Here is a 21,212-nt window from a genome sequence, read left to right as displayed (position 1 = left end):
GTAACCCCAAAATATATGTACGCTGTAGATAGCAGGAGCTAAGCAATAGTTACTGTGTTCTACAGGCCAGTTCCTATGGAGCTGCACTATTTTTTAATACAGACTTAGCCACAAACGATGTACTCCAGAGAAGATGTCGTGATGCTCTTTAAATTAGCATGTTAGCAGAGTAGAAAAGCCAAAGCACCATAATGAAGGTTTCAGTTTCTTCCTTTTACATAGCATTTTATACAGTTAAAAAAAAAAAAAAAAAAAAAAAAAAAAGCTTGCTTAAATTCCTAGAGGCAGAGCTAATTGGCTAAGACAGCTAACAGACAGTGGAGCCATTTTCTTAGTACTTTGACAACTCCAGAAATCCAGTTAGAGTAGTGCCCTTAGAAGGAAGAGCACATATCTAGAGTAACACCTCACCTAACCTGAGTTTTTTTTCCCCCTCCTTCCTGTGAAAGGAGCACCTGCACCACAAATGAACTTGAATCCTACATACAATGCTAAGAAATCTTGAGCACTCTCTACTCGGAAAAGATACTATTCTTCCTGTAGAAAACATATGTCAAGTAACCCACAAACAAAAATAAGAAATGAAGTGACGCTGAGCTGGCACATGACTACGCAATGCCCAGCGATACCCAGCTAGGCGATGCCTAGCATCTATTCACCAGACAGACACACCTCTGCGGGGGACTACATGAAGTACCAAGTAAGAACAACTTCACAGTCAGGCAGAAATCTTCCTGGGCCTTATACCACAACAGTCACTTAAAGCATATAACTTACTTAATACTCACCAAGAAGACCTCAAAAGAGGTAAACTAGTATCACAGCACACACAGTTCCTAGCAGACTACAAGAAGACCAAATACAGAACCTCAGCTTTCTAGCCCTTCTAAATAGACAATGCCTCCTAACTATGGAGGAGGTGAAAACATATCTACCAAAGGCATCAAGAGCTGTGATTGATAAGGCAATGATGTACAAGGGCTTAAGCAGGGTCAATTAGCACCAAAGGTAGGTTACAGAGTTCTAGTAATCCATCTGATAAAAATGGTGAAAAAGCTTAGAGTTTGAGCAAGATTCTGCCCTGTTGTGAGGTTTTTGGATTTCAGCATTACAATCAAGAGCAGGGCTGTTTAAAGCTCTCCAGCATCACTGCCACAGTTCAGCTGCATTATAGGCCAGTCTGTGCTAACCTGCTTTTGAAGGAAAGGCAGCTCTGTGGGAATAACAGCATAATTACAAAGCACTGAAGATGCACGTTCTATCAAGACCAAGGTTATTTTTCTTACCTGTAAGCAATTTCATCTTTGAACTTCCAGCTGCTGTTGCAGTTGCAGTACCTGGTCCTGTAATTTCAGCTGCTGGGAAAGCTCTTTCTTCTTTTTCTTGTGCCTAATGTTTTGGGGAATAAGGAAAAATAAACTGTGTTGTTTGTTTGATTTTGTTTTTACAATGAATCAAACCCCTTTAGTACTGTTTTGAAACACAAGTCACTAGCATTGGGAGGTGAGGGTAGAGAAGGAATTGAAATTTTATCTGACCAGTGTTGCTTGGTCTTTCAGATACCCCAGTTTGGGTGTGTTGATTAGTAGCCAGTCATGGCAAGGGGGCAGACTCATCAGGGCAAACACGTTGTCTGGTAACCTTCCTGCACCCCTGCCTCTCCTAGTGCATTTTACAGTACGTGACACTGAGCCTTGTCTCAGCAAGGCTTCCAGGAGAGGCTTCTGTGAGCCTTCAGGGAGTCGGCATACCCAGTGAAAGTCTGCTAGCCTGGAGGTTGGTTTTGATGATTTATAGAATAGACGTGACAGAAAAAGAAGCAATTTTTGGTGTTCTTTTTAAAATGTGTTAACTTCATTAGTATTGTTGGAAGCTTTTTGACCATGCAAAGAGACAAAGAAAAACCAAGTGGGTGCACACAGACTTACTTAGATCCTCCCTTCTTTGTTTCATAACAAGTCTGTTGGAAATGCTCACTTGGCTAAGAGGAAAATAATTATTTAAGTTTGGACCCTCTTAGTCACCACTTCTGTCTGAATAGATCATGAGCCATTGTTTTCCTCCTCTCTGATACTTGTGCTGAGGGCAAGTTTTCCTAAAGTGACTGACTGGAGCAGGCTTTTGATTTTCTGGCTCAACTTCTGGCAAGGAAATGACTTGCTGCAGGATAGCAGCCCCAGGTAGATACCAGTGTAAACTTCATGCAGATAAGAAATGTAGCTACACTCAACACTAATTCAGCAAGAGCTTACAGAGTCTTACTAGGTTCAAGATCTTCTTTCTGGGAGTAGAATAGAGACAGTCAGAGGGTAAACAAGTCATACATTGTCACTGAAGAAGATTAAAAACTGTTGTTTGTTTATTTTTAATTTTAATGAGTGGAAACATTAAAAAAAAAAAAAGCTATGTTAAACATTAGCCTGGGGATCACAGAATTTGGCACAAGATCTTTCCCAGTTTCACTGGCATGTTTAAATACACACTACAAAAAGACAACTGTGTCATATAATGTAGCCCCATTGCTATATATAATACCTAAGCAAGGGAGTGATTAAGATGCTCAAGGCACTGCAGAGGCAACTAAAGTTCATTAGGTAGAACTTGTTTACATCCTTACTATGCTTCTTTTTGAAGGAAAAGAAGTGTTTTCAAATAAGGAAATATTTTTCTCAGAAAGTATCTGGTTTCCTCAAACATGTTTGGAAAAAAAATCTCTGCTTGGTAATAATAATTATTTTTCCACTGAGCTATGTTATCAGAGAACTTATTTATAGCCTTGTTCTTGAATTGGTGTTTGAATTGACCTTGGACAGGGCTTGTTAACTTTGCTTTTTCCTGAGGTTCGCTGGACTGTGGATGGGACCTGTTGCTATCACTACCCCTGCTCTGCTCACCCAACTCAAATCCTGTGGGTCTGTGGGACTCTGCCAAAGCCTTCCTGGGTTGCTCCCTCATGTTGTTCAGCTTACTGCCTTGCTCTCTTCTGGAACAAGGAGTTTTCATGCTATTGCTTGTTTATTTTATGACAAAGATGTTCCACAGTTCTGCAGGAGGTTTTGCACTGGCAATGTTAAGGAGTAATACTTAGCAAAAGGGATGGTCATCTCTAGACATTAGAGCAAAGAATTCATAGTTCTTGATTTCTGTTATTCACAACACTGTATTTGTATTAAGCTTTTTTTTTTTTTTTTTTTTCATTTTCCTGGTACCTTGTTCTCACTGTCTTTTGGTAGAACACTGCTGACCTACTAGTTGACTTGTCACTTATGTTAAATAGATTTTACATTCTTTCAGGGTTTTCAGATGAAATTAAGCATTGCCATTCTGAAAATAATTATTTAAACCTGCCACAGTGCCCTCACACAGTCAAACTGCTGTTATTATACACAAACTCCAGGATGTATTCACTTCTGCTGTCTACAGAGAGTGGAGGATGTGTAGAAATGCCTGGGGTTATGCTGACACTCTGGATAGTTCAACACCCTGCTCAACGTTCTTGAAGTCCCAGGACATTCAGCATCGCAGTGATACCTGGAGGCAACACTTAATGGTTTGCTGGCAAGGAGGCTTATGAGCTTTTGCTCTTTTTTTTTTTTTTTTTTTTAAGTATGGAAGAAACAAAAAGCCAAGCTCAGAGAATTTTATGTTTACCTAGAAATGTACAATAGCAACAAGGCAACTCCAACCCAAGACCGCTGCTGCCCCAGATCAGTTGATGGCCAGAGTCTTGGATGGGTAGCATTCCCTACCACACTAGTGCTGTTGACTGAACAGGAGCTGAGGAGTCTTAAAGTTGAATCCTAAATTACTAGATCCCAAACTCAGGCTAAGTTTCTAAGTAAGTTCCCCTTGGCTCCTGAGCAAAACTTGCTATATCAAGACCTGAAGGATGCAGACCTGAAGTATACAGTTCACTGCTACTGCCAATTAATTGAGAATATCATCCACATCACTGACTGGAAACCATTTCCACTGTATCATTATTAACCTTTACAGTTTTTGCCAGTGTCTAGAAGGCTTAAATGAGTTTGGAGAAATAATTTGCTAGGCACAGTCTCAGTAAAGAGACAGCATTGACTCCAGGAGTCAAAGAGCAATACCTCTAGGAGCCCGGCATTTTGCTCTGGGCCCTATCCATCAGAATGCTTTATCTTTCCCCTAAGGCAAATGAAAAAAACAATCTGACTGGCTTTTCCTCCCTCTGCTAAACGTGGTAACTACTAAGGTCATGAAGTCCAGCCTGCTACAAACACAGAACATACTTTTTAGTTAAGCCAGTTGTACAACAAATGTAATATGCAAAAATGCATCTCAGCATTCCAGCATGAAAAAGGCAAAACGTCACAAATAGAAGGAGTAAGGTGTAGTAAATTGCTACATTTCTAAAACTTAATTTTTAAGATTTTGCTTCCAGCCCTGGAGAGGTGCCAGGCTGCTTTACAATGCAGTGTTTTCCTCAGTGTTTTGCTTCCTTGTTACCAGGTGCTAAACTGGCTAGGCTTCACACTTGCCTCTCACACAACAGTCTTGGATCTTTGAAGTAATAATACGTGCATTCAGATGTTGCACAAATAACCATGTCATGTTTGCCAATTTTACTCTGCTTGTCTGTGGTTAACAAACCATGCAATTTCTAGTTTCCTGCAATAAATTCAAGCATAATCATCTTGTAATCTTACAGGTATAAATATAATTAAACCAGGGAAACATAGTAATAATTACCAGGTAGATAACAAAGACACTGTGTTGGTCCTAAATGCTTGTGCATGAGGATGATCACATCACATGGTATTTGTATTTCTTTGATACTTTCCTTAATATCATTGAGAACAACCATGTGAAACTGATTATCTTGTACATTATTAACTGGAGCCTTCAATTTAAATTGACTTTCCAGCTTGCAGGGCAATCATAGATTTTACATGGGACAGAGATGTGACAATTTTGTTCTTTGATAAAATGCAAATGTGAGACTAAACTATGAATAACAATTGTAGTAACCCACAGCAAAGTAGTTGCAAGGTAAATTGCATTTATTGTTGAGATTTAGAGACAGCAGAGATTTCTATGCCCTGCATCAGCTTCCTGACAGGAAATGTCATCTGCCAAACTTCCTGCCTGCCACAGCAGGGAAGGAGAAGGCAATAAACTTCTTTTACTGTGGCCATTGCGTGGCACAGGACATCAGGGGGAACTGCTCCCAGCTGGGCAGGAAGAACAGTGAACAAACAGGGAAAAGGGATGAGAAGAGGCAAGTACAGCGTGGAGGACAAGTTCAAAACACATGGGATGTCTGAAAACAATTCACTTGGATGCCCTTTCATTCTCTAACGTGGTATGAGGCTTAGACCAGGATGTCTTTGTGGATATCCCTGTCAGAACGCTTAAACAAATAATAGTTTTTAAAGCCCACAGAAGTACTCATGTTTTAAATGGAAAAATACAGACTTCTCAAGCATATCCTAAGGTAGAGTAGTAAAATGTCTTCCTAACAGGCAAAGCTGAAAGGTCAGAATTGGTCACGTGCATCTTTTTATAGAGGAAGGACAGAAAGTGAAGACCCACTGCATCAAAAAGCTATTGCTCATGCAAATGCAGGCATAAAGGCAGCAGTTTTGCCTAACTGTTAACAGAAGCTGTGCTGACTCTTTGTCTCCCTGGGGCTCATTCCACATCAACTGCTAATATAGCAAGTTATATTGAATTGATTCTTGTCAAAGTTTGCTGATTAGGATCCAGACTTTCAAGCTGGCAGCAAGCCTTGAGTATGGATTTGTCACAATCATGAGCAAGGCTGGGGTATTTTGAATAAACATGGGCTCCCCTGGTGCAGTGCCAATTTGTCATCTGAATGTGAGAAGTGTATTTATGAGTAGTAAATGCCAAAACACTAAAAGCTTGGAGACTCCTGAGAACCCCATCATGAGTCAGCTCCCCTATCTTGTGTGCCTAAGCAAAGCAAAGCAGTGAAAAACCCAGGCCTGTATTTGCATTTCAAAAGCATTTACATTTAATTTAATAATATTTGTAGTACATTCAGTGAATAAGCTGCAGTGTATTTCAACAAAATCTTTTATACCTAGACAAACCTGAACTAAAGGACTGCTTGACATGACTTAAAGGCCCCAGCAAAGCAGATACTAACATGGGGTAGCAGACTGCTGGGTGCAACACCACAATTTTGCTGCCTACCACCTGCAACACCAGGCTGGTGTGGGGTGCAGCCCCCAGTGAAAGAGGGCTCCAAGTATATAAGGTAGCTGTAACTGCTGTCTGGGAACAGTATGAGGATTCCCTCTTCAGGGGAAACAGACATCCTCTCAGGCTCACAGGGAGAGAAGGAAAAGCAAGTCCAGCTTTTAGAGACTTTGCATCCCCAACTCTCCATCCCCCTCGGCAGCTTTGTTCATCCCTCTCCCACACTGTGGCCTCTCACCAATGGGGCAGCAGAAGTCACTTTTACATGTTCTGCTGGAGCTGACTCTTTTCCTTAGGAAAAGTGATTTTTCCTCTGTCAAACAGGATGAGGTCTCTCTGAAGGTCAAATGCTCTCACATCAACACAGGTGCTGTTTGCACAGCAATGCAAATAAGATGGCCACTGTACGGCCAGTGAGGAGTGCAGTAGGCTAAGGCTGGGGTTGCTCTAGGCCTCTGTTGGCAACCAGCCAGTCAGAAAGGTGATTTTAACAGCAAGAAATGCCGTGGCAGTGGGGCTGACACAGGGTCTGGGGCAAGGACAGAAGTGGGGCTCTGTACCTAGTCAGTGTTTCTTCTCCCATTTTGGTGCTAATGAGCCAGTGTCTGAACCCCGGCCAGCCTCTGAAGCACATGCTGTTTCTCCCGCAAGCACCAGCTGCAGAAAAATGTCTCTGTGTGCCCATAGGAACAACCCTCACCCACGCCAGGGATGTGCCTGGGGACCTGGACTACACCAGTCTGTTGCTGGGCCCTGACCAACCCCCTAGCCCAAGGGGAGCGAGCAGTACTTCATGCCAAAGGCTGTACCAGACCTGCGATGCGCTAAGCACACACAGGAGGAAGCTGTACATCCAGCACTTCATGGCACGTTGCCAATTAGCACAAGATCAGAGGCGACAGCTTTTTGTAAACACCCCAGAAATAGTCAGATGTGAGAAAACTCTGTACTGTTTCCTGAAAACACAGTTTTGCTCCTTACCTTCCCTGGGACATCATGATGTGTGTCTTTAGCTGTGTAATATCTTTCCTGGCAAGATGCAGCTGCATGCATACAAGTGATACAGGTGCTTCGCTACTTCATTCCTTCCTTGCCACAGGCACAGCACTCCTCTGCTCTGTGTATACACCCCCAAAAAAAAAAAAAAAAAAAAAAAAAAAAAATACACTTTATTTAGTAATGGACCAGGACTTTTATCAGCCTCAGGGGTACAGATAGGGACAATGCTAGCCCTCCTCCTCCCTTCCCCCCCCCCCCCCCAAAAAAAAAAAAAAGGCCTTCTTCCCTCTGAAAGCTGCATTTTACCTGGCACACTCAACCCAGGGCTGACTGGAGCCATCTTGTAGCCACATTGCACTACATTAAGACTACAGCAGGACCCCAGCCTAGTGTCCTTGCCCCACAAACGGACCCATGTTATCCCGCTGTGCCCCAGACTGCCCCTTGCCTCAAGGGCCGTGAGCGTGGAATGGGCTCATCCCCCAGCCCAGCTCCAGGCAAAACCAGGGCTGCCTACAGCAAGGAAAGTTTCTTCTGGCAGATCAGTGCTGCTTGGAATGTGTCTTGTCTGTATGTTCCCTTGAGACAGCCTCCAAAATGAATCAGGTATTGAACCAGACCATTCCTGAACACTGACCTCATGAACCTGGGCCAGAGAAGCATGAAGCACCTCTCAGCTTGGCTGCCAGCACAGCCCCACAGAGTTTCTGTCCCTGCCTTTGTGTGTCGATCATGCATGTCAGGAGGAGCGTTGTCCTAATAGCTCAGCACAGCTGCAGCTGAGGAAGAAAAAGGTAGGATTTGAGGACTACATGTCCTCACAAAGCCTGGCTTGCTCCTGTTGCTTTCAGGGGAGGAGGCTCTATTTCATGTCTGTCACTTGAGGGAAGTGAAGTAGAGAGGTAATGAGCACAAAATACCTCTTTTTTTTACCCATAAAATGTCAGGTACACGCTATTGTTCTGCTTACCTAAGAAAAGTGACCGTTCCTTGTGGGGGGAGGAAAGGAAATGTGGCTTTCCTTAGGAAAAGTGACTTTTCCTCTGTCAAAGGCAGCAGAGAATGAACCTTTTGTGGTACATGATTTCCTCTGGGGTTTTGCTGTTGCTGCTAATAGCTCTTCTCATCTTGCTGCTGCTGCCCTTCTCCAGCAGTTGCTGAGGTGCAGGTAGCTGCCTTTTGTCAGGAATGGCAACTGTCTGATTTTCTAACTGGTGAGCACTGGATGAAGGATTCATCTACCAGGAGAAAGCTACGATATGTGACCATTCATCCACCCTAGGGGATAACCTCATGAAGCTCAGCTGCAGAGCTGTCAGCTGTGGCTTTTCCAGTGTGTCAGACCTGGCCCTGCAATAGCCAAAGTTTTACCTTCCCTTGCATCACGTTGCTGCAGCCTTCATATGGTTGGCCCAAAATATGCCTCTTGATATAAGACTTCAGACTGGTCTGTTGCCCAGATTCAGGACGATAGACTGCTTAACCCAGCGCACAGACACTTTCATAGCACCACTGAAGCGAGCTGCTCTTGCTCTTTCTTCACATGTGGGGAAAGGCTCACTCTCTCCAGCACTTCAGAACCTCATTTTTTAACCTCATTCATCAAGCTCATTGAATAAGCACAGCACAAAGCCTGCAATATGAACTTTCACTAACACAGTGCAATTGTTTCTAGCAGTAACTAGCCATACCTAAAGCACATCATGTTCCCAAAAATCATCAAACAAGAACAGCTCTCTGCTGCGGGGTAGAGTCTTGTTTCACTTTGAACAAAATCCTACCTCACTTCTATTATGAGACTCTCTAGAGGAGGGTAAGCAGAACTTTTTCTGATGTAGAACAGCTGCTTTAATTCACTGATCCATGTGGGACACACAGAAATCTACACAATGGTGCTTTATTAAAGATGCTGTAACACAGACTGTTAAAAGTAGTCACAACACTATGTTAGCACTTTAAAGCTTCCACCAGGAACCATAGCAGTGTATTAAGCAGCCTGGTAAAACACACATTAAGAGATAAGCTCTTCCCTGAATGAATGACAAACTGATCATGCGAGGCAGACAATAAATATATGGAGTTGTTTTGGTGTTTAACTGAAGGACAATTGAGGTAGAGTGAAAAAGCATTTTCCACAGGAATACACATAATGAATTTTGTTGCGCATACCTGGGTCTTTCATTACTACACACTCATGCAGCTCTTGTGAATTTGATGCAAAATGCAAGCCTACTTTTACCTGAAAAAAAAAAAACAAACAAACATACCCTGTGTCTTCAAGCAATGTAACTGAGTGTTGCTTCCCCGAATTCAGCAAGTGTGTGATGCACAGAGAACTGATGTTGCTGCCTCATACATATGCAAAGAGGGTGAAATTCACCCATAATCAGAAATGTCTGGGTATCGCGTCTCACTTAAGCCTTCAAAAGACACTGTGACTGATATATAGACATCATGAAGGAATAGCACCCATAGACAATAGTATATCAGTAACAAAATCTTGATCTTGCTTCCTTTCTTCAAAGGAACCCCAAAACCTAGGAAGTCAAGAGGCAGCTCTTATTCTAGGCTAGGGGTATCTATAAGCATTAGAACATGATGACAAATCTAAATCCTGATGAAAAATTGCCAGAGGCCCATAAAGCTGCCAAAGTACAGTAGGCACGTTTTCACATAATTGCAACTCTTTCTTTCTCAAATGCTCAACCTAATTGACCAATTAAAGTGTTTAATTCTCTGAGAAAGAGTCTATCATTAACTATAATTTGTTCTAGTCTCACCGGTCCTTTCACGGCTGCCTCTAGTGAAAGGACCATTATATATTACCCTCTCGATCTCCATATTACAGCGTGAAATTTTTGATAGTTTGCTATAAATAGGAATTGATTCATAAGGAGAATAATGAATTCATTGCCAGTCCTTTACCAACTACTTAATGACTGTCAAGATACATTAAACATCCTTAGCTCTACAATGGGGCCTGAGCTTATTCTTGGCTAACATATCTGACTGTATTAAGAAACCTGCACTCAGTGCATTAATTCTAAGTAAAAAACAGTCTCAGTGACTACGAATAAATTTTAGAGTGCTTTATTTCCTCATAAATATTGACACTGATCATTTTAAATGCCTTCCAAAAGAGGTGATCAGATTGACTAGATAATCTATCATCATTACATATAAAAAGAAAAAGATAGAGAAAAAAAAAAGCAAACAAACAGTAGTCCAACATACCATATATTCTCACCAAGCTCTCCTGGTCTTACCTAAAAGAACTTGTCACCATGGTTAAAGGCAGCTTTGAAGCTGTATTTTATTTGGGCTAGCTGGTTGGTGAGATAGTATAAAGCCATTTGTATCTCTACTTTTCTCAAATCTCATTTTCATGCTGTTTCCATGTATCAGTGTAATTACCAAAGTGTGTTGACCACCAAACCTAACTTCAGAACCAGCAAGTCTTGCTCGAAGGTCATAGACCACATGCCCTGCTCTTGCCCAGCCTCTCCTTGCAGAAGCAGCTACAAAGATTGAGCCTAGATGCTCAGCACTAAGAGGATGCGCAGGATCCTGTGATATTCTGTGCTATCCAGGGGCTCCTTTATGGCAGGCTCATGGGTCCTCAGGGAACCTGCAGAGATGTCCAAACAAAGCCTAAGACCAAGCCCATGGGACAGGGAGAGCCAAGGGGACAGGAAAAATATTGTCGAAGCTTGTATGTCACTTACACCGGTGTTTATTGCCAGCCCTTGCATTTACAAGGCCCAAGGAGGAGTATCTGTTATGCTAAAAGAACATAAATCCATAGCATGTATTTTTAAAGAAAACTGAGTAGAGCTAGGCAATATGGTCTATGGGGAAGGTTTGTGATGTACAGTTATGCTACACAACATTAGCCAGCATAATGTGTATCAGTACTGGAAACAACCTGGAGGCATCTCTGTGATTGATTGGTTATGAATTCAGCATGAGACCTCATTATTTGTTATATGCAATGTGTACATCGAATGTGTTAATTCAGTAGCATATTGCCAGGGAGCACATGGAGGATGGATGACTACAGTCCAGGTTACAGTACCTCAATACACCTCCAGTCTTACTTGGTTGCTACTTGTCCTTCTTCCTATCTCCAATCACTTTAAACATGTTTAGAAAGCACAGAAAGGTGATAAAGTTTGGGGATACCTTCAAAGGCATTTTCTAAGAAGAAAATGAACAGACTTTAGAGTCCAGACCAAATGGGAAGCTGGAGCTAGCTACAGAAGACATCCTTGGAAAGCAGACAACAGCAACAATTTTCTGAAGGAGCTAAAGGACTTAGACACATGTTCCTGACAACAGCTCGGTCTGGTCTAGTGGAACTGACCGCTGTAGCCAGCGAATTGCTCCAGGAAAATTTGCTTGTACCATTTCCATCTTATCCTGCAGTGCCAGATCTACGAGGCCTGCCGACTACCTGCCCATACTCAGACAGGGCATCCTGAACCTACCTCTGACTTGAGCCATCTTTGCTGGGAGCCAACCACTTGCCCGTCTTCTGACAGCACACGGTGGAACCTGATTCCTCACATTTCTTCAAAGGTCCCAGCTCGGCAGGTAATAACAGCATCAGACCTGCACAAAGAAAAGCATTTGGTTGTGACTTCCGTATACTCATGCTAATGCCTGCAATACATTTTCTGCTATTGTACTAGTCTCCCACTGATCTGATCGATCTCAAATTAAACTCATCCTTGCAATTGTTAATTAAATTCATCCGTGACATTTGAACATGGTGCAAACACTTAAAGCTTTACTTAGGTTACTTCTTAAATAAATCATAAAGAGAAGGAAATGACAAGACTTGTAACCTGGGGAACATATATATACTGATTTTCAGTCAAAGAGAAATGAAAGTGTTTAGTAAATATTCCTGAAGCAAATGCATTAAAAATATATAGTACCTACTTGTATTGTATATGATAAGGAGCTGACACAGCTTGTTGACAAGGAACACTAAAAACATATACGTTAAGAACTGCCATCTCAGTTTATACAAGCATTTACCCTTCCTGGGATGCATTCACTCATCAGTGACAGTCCAAGAAATATAGTCGTAGTTAATTAGCATTATTAGCTAAATTGGAGAGTATCACATCCAAAATATATTATTTTCTGGCAATAACAGGCCCCACATCCTACAACAGCTTCTTGAACATAACAGGAGTACAAATGGGAAGAAAACACTGGAAAAACAATTATTTAAATCCAAACTCAAATGAGGCTGAGGAAGCCACAGTAATAAATCTTATCAAAGAACAAAAACCAATTTTATGGAAAACCTAGAGTAGTATGTAAAAAAGCAGCAGGTAGTGTGAAAATGTACCCTTCCTGTTGCCCTCAAAGCAGAAATGTATACAATAGACAGATAAGGTCTAGTATTTACATAGGTACTGAAGAATCATGTATTCAAATTAAGCCCAACCACTGTTTAAAATGTCCTGTGACTGTTAAGGTAGCAAAGACTCTGATTGCTAATTGCCATTTTATCTGACGGGATATGTTGGCTTCTGTGCCATCATTTACATTTTTCTCTCCTTTGTATCCTTTGTTAAAGGAAGTGCTCAGTAGAGTAGCAGAAGAAAGATATATGATGCTAAATAATATTCCTTACAGTTGCAAGTGCCTCTGTCTGCAGCAGAATCTTTCCAGCAGATGTTTAAATCCACATAATGTCAGCATTTATCAGCAGATATACTGTTATCAGGCCAGTTCTCTATTCTGAGAACAAAGACTATTCCCAGTATTACAGTTGTTCTGGGAGCACTGACCAAAGTCTTTCTTCTTGCAGGGTGGTATGAATGGAGAACAGGCTCTGGCATAAGAGTGGATGCCACAGAAACAGGACTCTTCTGGGCTCTGCCACCAGCCTACTGGGGCACCTGGGGCAAATTGCTTCATTTGTCAGCCCCTCAGATGCCTTAACTATATGTCAGGGTTAAGGATGAGAGCTGAGTGAAAGTTTATGAAGCCAAAAAGAAGCCTTGAGTAGAACAGATACTGTTTGCAAGACAATTTCGATTTTTGTATAAATGTTTTGTCTGTTTGTAATAAAAAATCATACAAGTCAGTTTCTTTATTTTGTTTTGTTCTGTTTTTCATTTTTGGCAATGAAAACACAAAGCTTTTCAATGAAGTCCAAGGGGAAAAAAACTTTTTCTTCCATAAAACCTTATTTTAGTTCTGTAAAAAAATGATAATCGTAATCAAGTAAATCTTTGGCTAGCTCTAATGAATCTTACTCATCATAGAAAAAAACTTCTTTGGCTGAAAGACTTTACAAAAGAGCCAAATACTCTTTCAAAACAACTCTCTCTTGATAGTAGAGTTATGCTCAAGTTGTATTTCAGCTGACAGCATCCTGACTTTCACAGGTCAGGCTGGTCACACAGGTGGAGACAAGATCAAGTTGTGTTGAAAGCACATTAAAGCACATCAAAGTCCCATGCTGAACCATTTTGCTCCCACTTACAGAGACAAAATTAAACTGATCCGTGTCAAGGTTAAATCACTATTTTGTTTGAGCCAGTGACTCAGACATTAAATAAAATTGAGTGTTGATGGGACCTAAAACCTCTTGTCCATGATGGTCAAGGAAACCATGCTAGACCCCTGCTTATTAAACCCTTGTTTAAACACAGTCACTGTGTTTTCCATGTTTCCAACATAGAAAAGTAGCCTTAGTGAAGAAAACTTCATAGCAAAGGCTATGACTACACAATGTTAAGAACATAGAATTTGCATATTTGGACACCCAGAAGCACTGAAAACCTATTTACAGTGTTGGGAAGTCTCCTTCCCAAAGAGATCTTCAGAACACTAACACTTTTATTTCATAGCACTTTACCAAAATAGTTTTAGAGGATGTGGAGGTTAGATATTCTTTCCACCAGGGATTTCATTTGGATTGCCCAGGGTAAATGATTCTGATAATGTTGCCTCTGCTTTCTGCTCTCTGTAATAGGGCTATTATTTCCAAATGGACTTTCCAAGTAACAGTGGAGATGAGAACCCATCAAACAAACATCTGCTGCAAGCCTTGGGGATGCTAATTGGAAAGAGCGTCAGAGGCGTTGTTTGAATAGGCAGTCAAGAAAACACCAATTTTGATGAATCTGTACAAGCATCAGTCTCAGTCATCATTTCCTACCAAAACAAAGACACTGGACATAAAGCACTCGAACCCAGCTGTGTACACTGTTTTGGATGTATTCATAAGATCTCTTTCAAAACTGATCTTGTTGGGCTACTTTCCTTGACCTGTCAGAAAAATAGACTATAATCTGAAGTATCCTAAGTGCAGCTAATTGCTCTAAACTGTGTCTAGGCACATAACAAAAATAAAAGGTATTTTTCTTTCCCAGTAGAAATCAGCTACAGGAATTATTCATGGGGGGGGAAAGAGTGTTGGTCATTTGACATAAATCAGTTCCCTTTGATGTTTGCAGAACAGAGCAAGATCATAACATTTAAGCAGACTGAAATTACAGCTGAATAAATTTATAGACTTGTTTCCATTCATTTTTAAATGAGGTTGTAATGTTTAAAAGCAATCAACTGATGGTTTTGGTCCACTTTTGTCTAATCACTGCTTCACTTGATGCATCTCCTTAAAATACTTGAAATTGAAACTATCAGATGTTAACAATATCTCTTCTTCTGCCATTAGATAATATCCAATCAGTGATTATGGGCAGCAATGATGCTTCTTAATTCAATGATTATGCACCACCTATCTTTCCCATTTTGCTGACTGAGGTTCCAGCTGTTTCTGGTTCGTGTCAATGCACTTCAAACATTGGCAAGTATAGATAGAAAACCAAAAATAGGAACATTCTGGATCCCACATCAGTCACCCTTTTGTAGTACAAGAATTTCAGGGAGTTCTTGAATAGGACTGAAAGGCAGAATGGGATTTATTTCTAATAAGCAGTAGACATTCCCACTGGAAATCACTGTTGCAAATTTTCTCCAAGTAACAAAAAATGGCACTCCATTTGTGGATGAGTTGCCTCTTGGGCTGCTTTACCTCACAAAGAATCATCTTATACAGAGGACATTCTTTTATCTTACTGCATCAGTCTTCAAGCCAATGCCTGCCTGCAAAGTGGCTTAGGATTTGAGCCATGGAGATGAACAGTCAAGCTGTTTTTCACACATCTGTATCATGAGGCTATACTCACTGTAAAAGTTTAAGCTAATAAAGTACACGGGAAACTCCAGTCAGAGACAGTAGTTTCACTTTGATTGATACTGGGACTTTTGCCTGTCTTGATGTGAAAGGTGGTGACATTTAGGCCACATAAAAACTCAGGCAGTCAATTCTGTAACCAAGGAGTGTTCCCACTCTGCAGGTCTCACTGGTGGGACTGGATAAAGATGAGTTAGTAAATGGAGGTGTCAAAATGACTGTACAGCAAAATCAATTCACAGTTAAGTAGGCCTGCTTTGAGGATAAAGCATGTTATTAACTTTAAAATGTTCTAAAGCAGTTTCTGAGCACCGACTTCCAAGAACTGAGAGCTGTTTTAACCATGGCGTGTGCGTGACAACTCAGGACACCATGTTAACTCAAGGCAGTTTGTTTTACTCACTGCTATTTTTAGGTGTCTGTAAATAGGGACACTTGAAGCACTGACCATGATTACTTTATGCATTTATTCAGGGTTTATGCACGATGTTGAGCTCCATTACCACGCCTGCTCCTAAATCCCTGATGCTTGTCCATGAATAACGACCATAGAATCTCTGTGCTGGTACATAATTTCACCTACAATGAATGCAAACCTGAAGGCCTACTGAAATTTACTCCTGTCAGAACCTCGGGGGTACCACCAGCCCTGACTGTCCCTGCCCAACCTCCCCTGGTGCTCCCCCCACAGTGCCACAGCCCAGAACCCCTTTCAGGTCAGCCCCCTGCCCCTGACAATCTTATGCTGGGCTATGTTGATGCCGACCAAGGGAGGGCACAACATAAGTTGGGCAGTGCACTACACCGTGCTCCTCAAACTAGGAACCACTGGTGCAGAGTGTGGGAGAGGGCAAGGGCAGTATTGACCACCTTTTCCACTCTTCAAAGTAGAGCTGCTCCTGCAGATCTGTCTATGCATCCAAGAAGCTGCTCTGATTTCTGGCACATACATCTGGCTGCTACCAGCTTTTCTGGGGTACAGGCTTCCAGTCTGTTGTGTGCCCAGGTCATTCTCTCTCGCATTCCCAGCCCTCCCATGCTGCAGATGGGATGAGGAAGCAGCATGGAAAGCCTGTGATGTGCTTTCTGGTCGGGGACATTCCCCCAGGACCTCCCAGCCTCCTTTCTGCTATGAACAGAGACCAAAGGGCTGCAGTCTAGCCTAAGGTATTTTATCTGACTCGTCTCTAATAAATCTCACAGTCCAAGGAGCAAATGCTTGCAGAAAACTATTTATGGTCATTTCACAGCCTGAAGAACAAATTCCATTACAAAATTAAAATACTTCTGAATTGCAAAGCTGAAGAAATCGTGTTCTGCTTTCAGAGAGACCACGGGAAAAAAAAAAAAAAGAAAAAAGAAAAGGGCGGGGGGGGGGCTGCCTTCATTGCATGGCCTTTACTTGCAAAGTCTTGCAAGGAGGGGGAAGCAAGAGCAACACCAGCATTGCCCCCAGAGATCTGCTATGGGATCTGGCAGGGCAGCAGAGGCCATAGGGCCCCTGAGCCTGCCCAGGAGCATCAAACTTCCCAGAAGTTGCTTCTGCCTAGGCTGGCTTCAATCACTTCTCTGCCTGTTCTCTGTCTCTTGTGGCTGGTTTTCGTTCTTGCATCCCTGCTGTGTGTGGATTTACGACTACTATCCGTGAAAGCACTGAGCTAGGAATGGAGCCGAGCATTTCATTGTGTTGTGTATGTCTGTGCACACAGATGCATGTCAGCCTGATTCCCTTTTATTTTCATCAGTGTCCCACCATGGGAACTCAGGATATGATTTGAGTGGAGCTACCAAATATATACCTGCATTTCCTGGATGTGGCCAGATTTTCTAGACAGAAATTTTACCTTGGAGGTTAAAAGGGGAGTTCAGACATATTCCTAGGATCTCTTTACATCTCTGGCAACTGAGTCAGAACAGCATTTCTATCCAGACAGTCTAACATTTGACTATGCTGCATATATAGTCACTATGCACATATAGATGCTACCTACAACTTATCCCCAGTGGGTCCCACACATCTTGATTGTATCAGAATTACTGCACACACAAGCCCTCTGTACAACAACAGAGTGCATTCAGCATCTCCACAACATGCTGGGCGCTCTACAAGTGTGCAGTCCAGCACAAGAGGTTATTAATGCATACTTATTTAGAAAATAACACAAAATAAGCCTCAAAATAAAGGAAAAGTATTTCAAAATATAGCTAAACCTAGCTGAATGCAAGATGCAGGTGAATTTAAGTTTACACTTTTAAGTTTAACTTTTTTTTGTACATTTGTTTAGTACATTGGTACTCATAGGGCTAATGGAACCTACTTAGGAGTCTCTACCTGTGGCATGCAGAAATATGGGATAAACCAGCACTGAAACTGGGCTGTCCAAAACACAGCAGCTTCAATTCACAGAGATTTGTGGGTCGTCTTCCCTTTTGGCTCAAATATATGGCAAGAACAGATCTGAGATAACCAAATTTCCCTAGTTTCCATGGTATGTCCAGAGCTCTATCCCTATGGATAGGTTATACTGCAGGGATGAGATTTTCCCACATGAAGTAAAGGTGTATTTAATTCTGCTGGAAACAGAGGAGTTCTCAGTAGTAGGGGAACCAAATGTGAATTTTGTATTTGCAGAATTGGATAGAAGGGTTAGAGCTTCTTTAGTTCTGCTTGCTTCCTTGCACACCTTTTGCCTCAACAGAGTCCCTCAATCCGAGTCTGTCAGTCTTTCCCTAGGGTCACAATACCCATCAATCCAGGTCTAGCTGCTAGATGTATGACATAGATCTGCTAGGCACAAATGATTTTCTCCATTCCAGCTGTATTTGGAGCCTTTACATGGAACCATATGAAACTTCATGTGCTCATACATTAGCCTTTCCTCAAATGAGATCTTCCTCAATTATTAAACGTGCTTCCCTTTTCCCCTCTCTCTTTGACTCTTTACAATCCTTACGCTCCAGGGAGATTTTCAGAGGTCTTGTGTGGGGATTACAAAGGAAATAAGCAGATTATGGAAAAGTAGCTTTTTGATGTACCCAGCATAATACAAATTAGGATTGTTTATATCTTCATACCCTTATCTGTTATTACTGCATGTATGCTGAGGTCTCTAAATAAAGCAAGAGGGGTGAAAGTGACTGAGCTATTTTAATTGGCACATTGAGGAATGCACTTGCCAAAGAATAGATCATGTGTACAATACTGCTAATAAGCTAGTTTGTCCTGTTATTAAAAGAATCTCTGAAAAAAAAAAAAAAAGCAGTCTTGTTGAGAAGGACACGGCTTCTTCAGGTCTATTTTCTCTGTGAAAAGAGGGCTGTTCCTAATTTTGATGACTCCCTGGTCTCTTCAGATTTTAAGCTCTTCAAGGCAGGGAATGCCTTCTCACCTAGATCAGCACAGGGAGATTCTGATCTTGATGGAGACCTCAAAATGTTCACCTAGTTTTAATTATTAATAACATTATTAATGTTATTTAATAACATAAGGGTAAGGAGTGTTTAAGGAAAGGTTGGATGTGGTACTTGGGGACATGGTTTAGTGGGTAATATTGGTGGTAGGGGGACAGTTGGACCAAATTATCTTGGAGGTCTTTTCCAGTCTGAAAGATTCTATGATTATTTAACATTTCTCCCTTTATCTGCTGGAAAATATACTGTGTTCTTAATGGTGAATCTAAATAGCAATAAAAAATCTCCATCCTATCACCAGGAAGTCCAAAGAATGCAAAACTGTTGTTCGTTGGGTTTTTGTTTTTGTTTTTTTAGGCTTTTCTGCTTCCACTTTTGTCCCTGCAGCATCTACTATGGTCAGGAAAGATGCTGGTGCACAACCCTACCAAAGGTAAGACAGATCCTCATATAACAGGATCTACTCAGTTCCCCTGGCCTCAGTCATTCCTGTATCTTTCAGAAATGTATGAAAGTAGGAAAAAAGTTAAAAATTAATTGCTCTATCAATTGAATTAATATATCCTCTGGTATTTTACTGCCTGGCAGAAGCGGTCAGGCAGCTATTCTGCAGCAGTGCTTATATTGCTAAGAATGTCAATAACAAGGTGCAGTGTACTGCAATGTGTTTTTGCTAATGAATTGATGAGAGAATTATTTTTAGATTCGGAATAAGTGTGAGAGAGTGAGCTCTAAACTCTTCAGGGGAAAAAAAAAATCCACTGTTTTCACATTTACCAGCAGTGAATGCCATTCCCCTATCTCCTGATAAAAACAAGTGTAAATGTCAACCCAAGCCAGTTATGACCTCTGACATCTTTGAAAATGCCATGATTCTTTCAAAAGAGCACTTGGAGAACAGGCTGAATGACTAACTGGCAGACTGTACCCTCTGGAAAATCCCAAAGACAATGTTGAAATTGCTGAACTTCCCCAAAGGCAGGATGAGTTGTCCTGAAGAGAGATGCTGGGCTCAGTGTAACAACAGCTCTGCCTCCGTCCACCACACCAACAGGCTCCTTCCCCACATCTGATGCTCAGGGGAGGAAAGGAATGAGGACAAATCATACTCTTAGGCTTCTTGCCCCTTGAAACCCGAGCTGACTTTGAAGTGTATACCCATGTTTTCCCTTCTCTTCCCCTCTGCCTCCCACTCCCAAAGGCGTAGGTGGGCAGCTGCTGAGACCCACACTGCACTGACCTACGAAAACATTGTGTGTTGGGAGGGTCAGAATCCATAATCCCTCTGCTGACAGCCAGCCTCAGAGACTGCTGCACACTTTTTAGACCCTCTCTGTGGGAGGCAGCAACTGGTCCACAGATAAAGGCTTGCGAATGAATGTAATTCTGTGAGCATTCCTGGGCTTCATAGCCTTGCAGCTTGTGCTGTCTCATTTTACTGCAGGGTGAAGGGGCAGAAGGTGTTCCTGCATACGACTAGAGACAGTACTGCATGTACAGGAAGGACTACTTGGTACAGGTACGGCGGGTCAGATAGTTTCTCAATACATATATACATATATCTAACACACACATGTATACATGTATCATATAAATATATATTATATATAGCCTTGTCAGTGTGTTTAAGGTTTTATATAACAAGTCAGCAATAACAATAGGTAAATGCATTAAAATATGCCAGTTAATTCAGGGTATTAAAAAAGCAGACTCTGACATTTCCACTCCTGCAGATATTCAACTAAAGAAACCTTGCCGCAGACTGCAAAAGAAGCTGACCATTTTTAGCATGCCTTTCCCCCCTCAACTGAGAAAAACACCTCAAATGAGGAACCCGCTGGGCACCATTTTCCAGACTGGCTTAGGGTCTCTTCCTGGCGGAAACAGCAGTGAGTGGGTGCAACCACACTGGTGGAGCTTTCTATCATACCCTGGCATTTGCTGTTCTCTCTTAGTTACCCTACAGACATAACTTGACTTACTTGCTCTCTGGAAGTTTCTGCAGGTTGGATGTTCCTGATGCCAGGAATTCTCAGCTGAACATCAATGTTAAAATAACCACGTACTCTCAATCCCTGTGGCCAATGCAGGCAGATTTGTTGTTGGTTGCTAAAGGCAACTAGTTCTGATTGATGGTTTCCGTGAACTTTCCACCAGCAGGGTGGGGTCTGGGCTATCCTGTTTCCAGGGCTCTGCAGACCAGGAGAGGCAGCAAGACAAAAATAGACAAACTGGAACACCATGGAGGTACCTGCCTCCAATTAAAACAAAACAACAAAACTTTCTAAAGCTCTCTCTAATGCAGGAATATAAAAACCCTACTCTTTTCACTTTTCACTTTTTCATACTCATGTCATCCTGGTAAGACAAATCTCTT

General features: G+C 41.8%; 1 long non-coding RNA gene across 1 annotated transcript; it reads right to left on the bottom strand.

The window, feature by feature from the left end:
* Positions 1-1,291: 1,291 nt before the first annotated feature.
* Positions 1,292-20,928, bottom strand: LOC121064027. The gene is made up of 3 exons (XR_005816298.1): positions 20,818-20,928; positions 7,180-7,315; positions 1,292-1,389 (listed from the first exon to the last, which is right to left on the bottom strand). It is a non-coding gene; the product is annotated as an uncharacterized LOC121064027 (long non-coding RNA).
* Positions 20,929-21,212: the final 284 nt, after the last annotated feature.

Source organism: Cygnus olor, chromosome 1 (assembly GCF_009769625.2).
Source record: "Cygnus olor isolate bCygOlo1 chromosome 1, bCygOlo1.pri.v2, whole genome shotgun sequence".
Lineage (NCBI taxonomy): Eukaryota > Metazoa > Chordata > Aves > Anseriformes > Anatidae > Cygnus > Cygnus olor.
The sequence above is the reverse complement of the archived record's forward strand: the minus strand, read 5'-3'. Positions and strand labels throughout refer to the sequence as shown.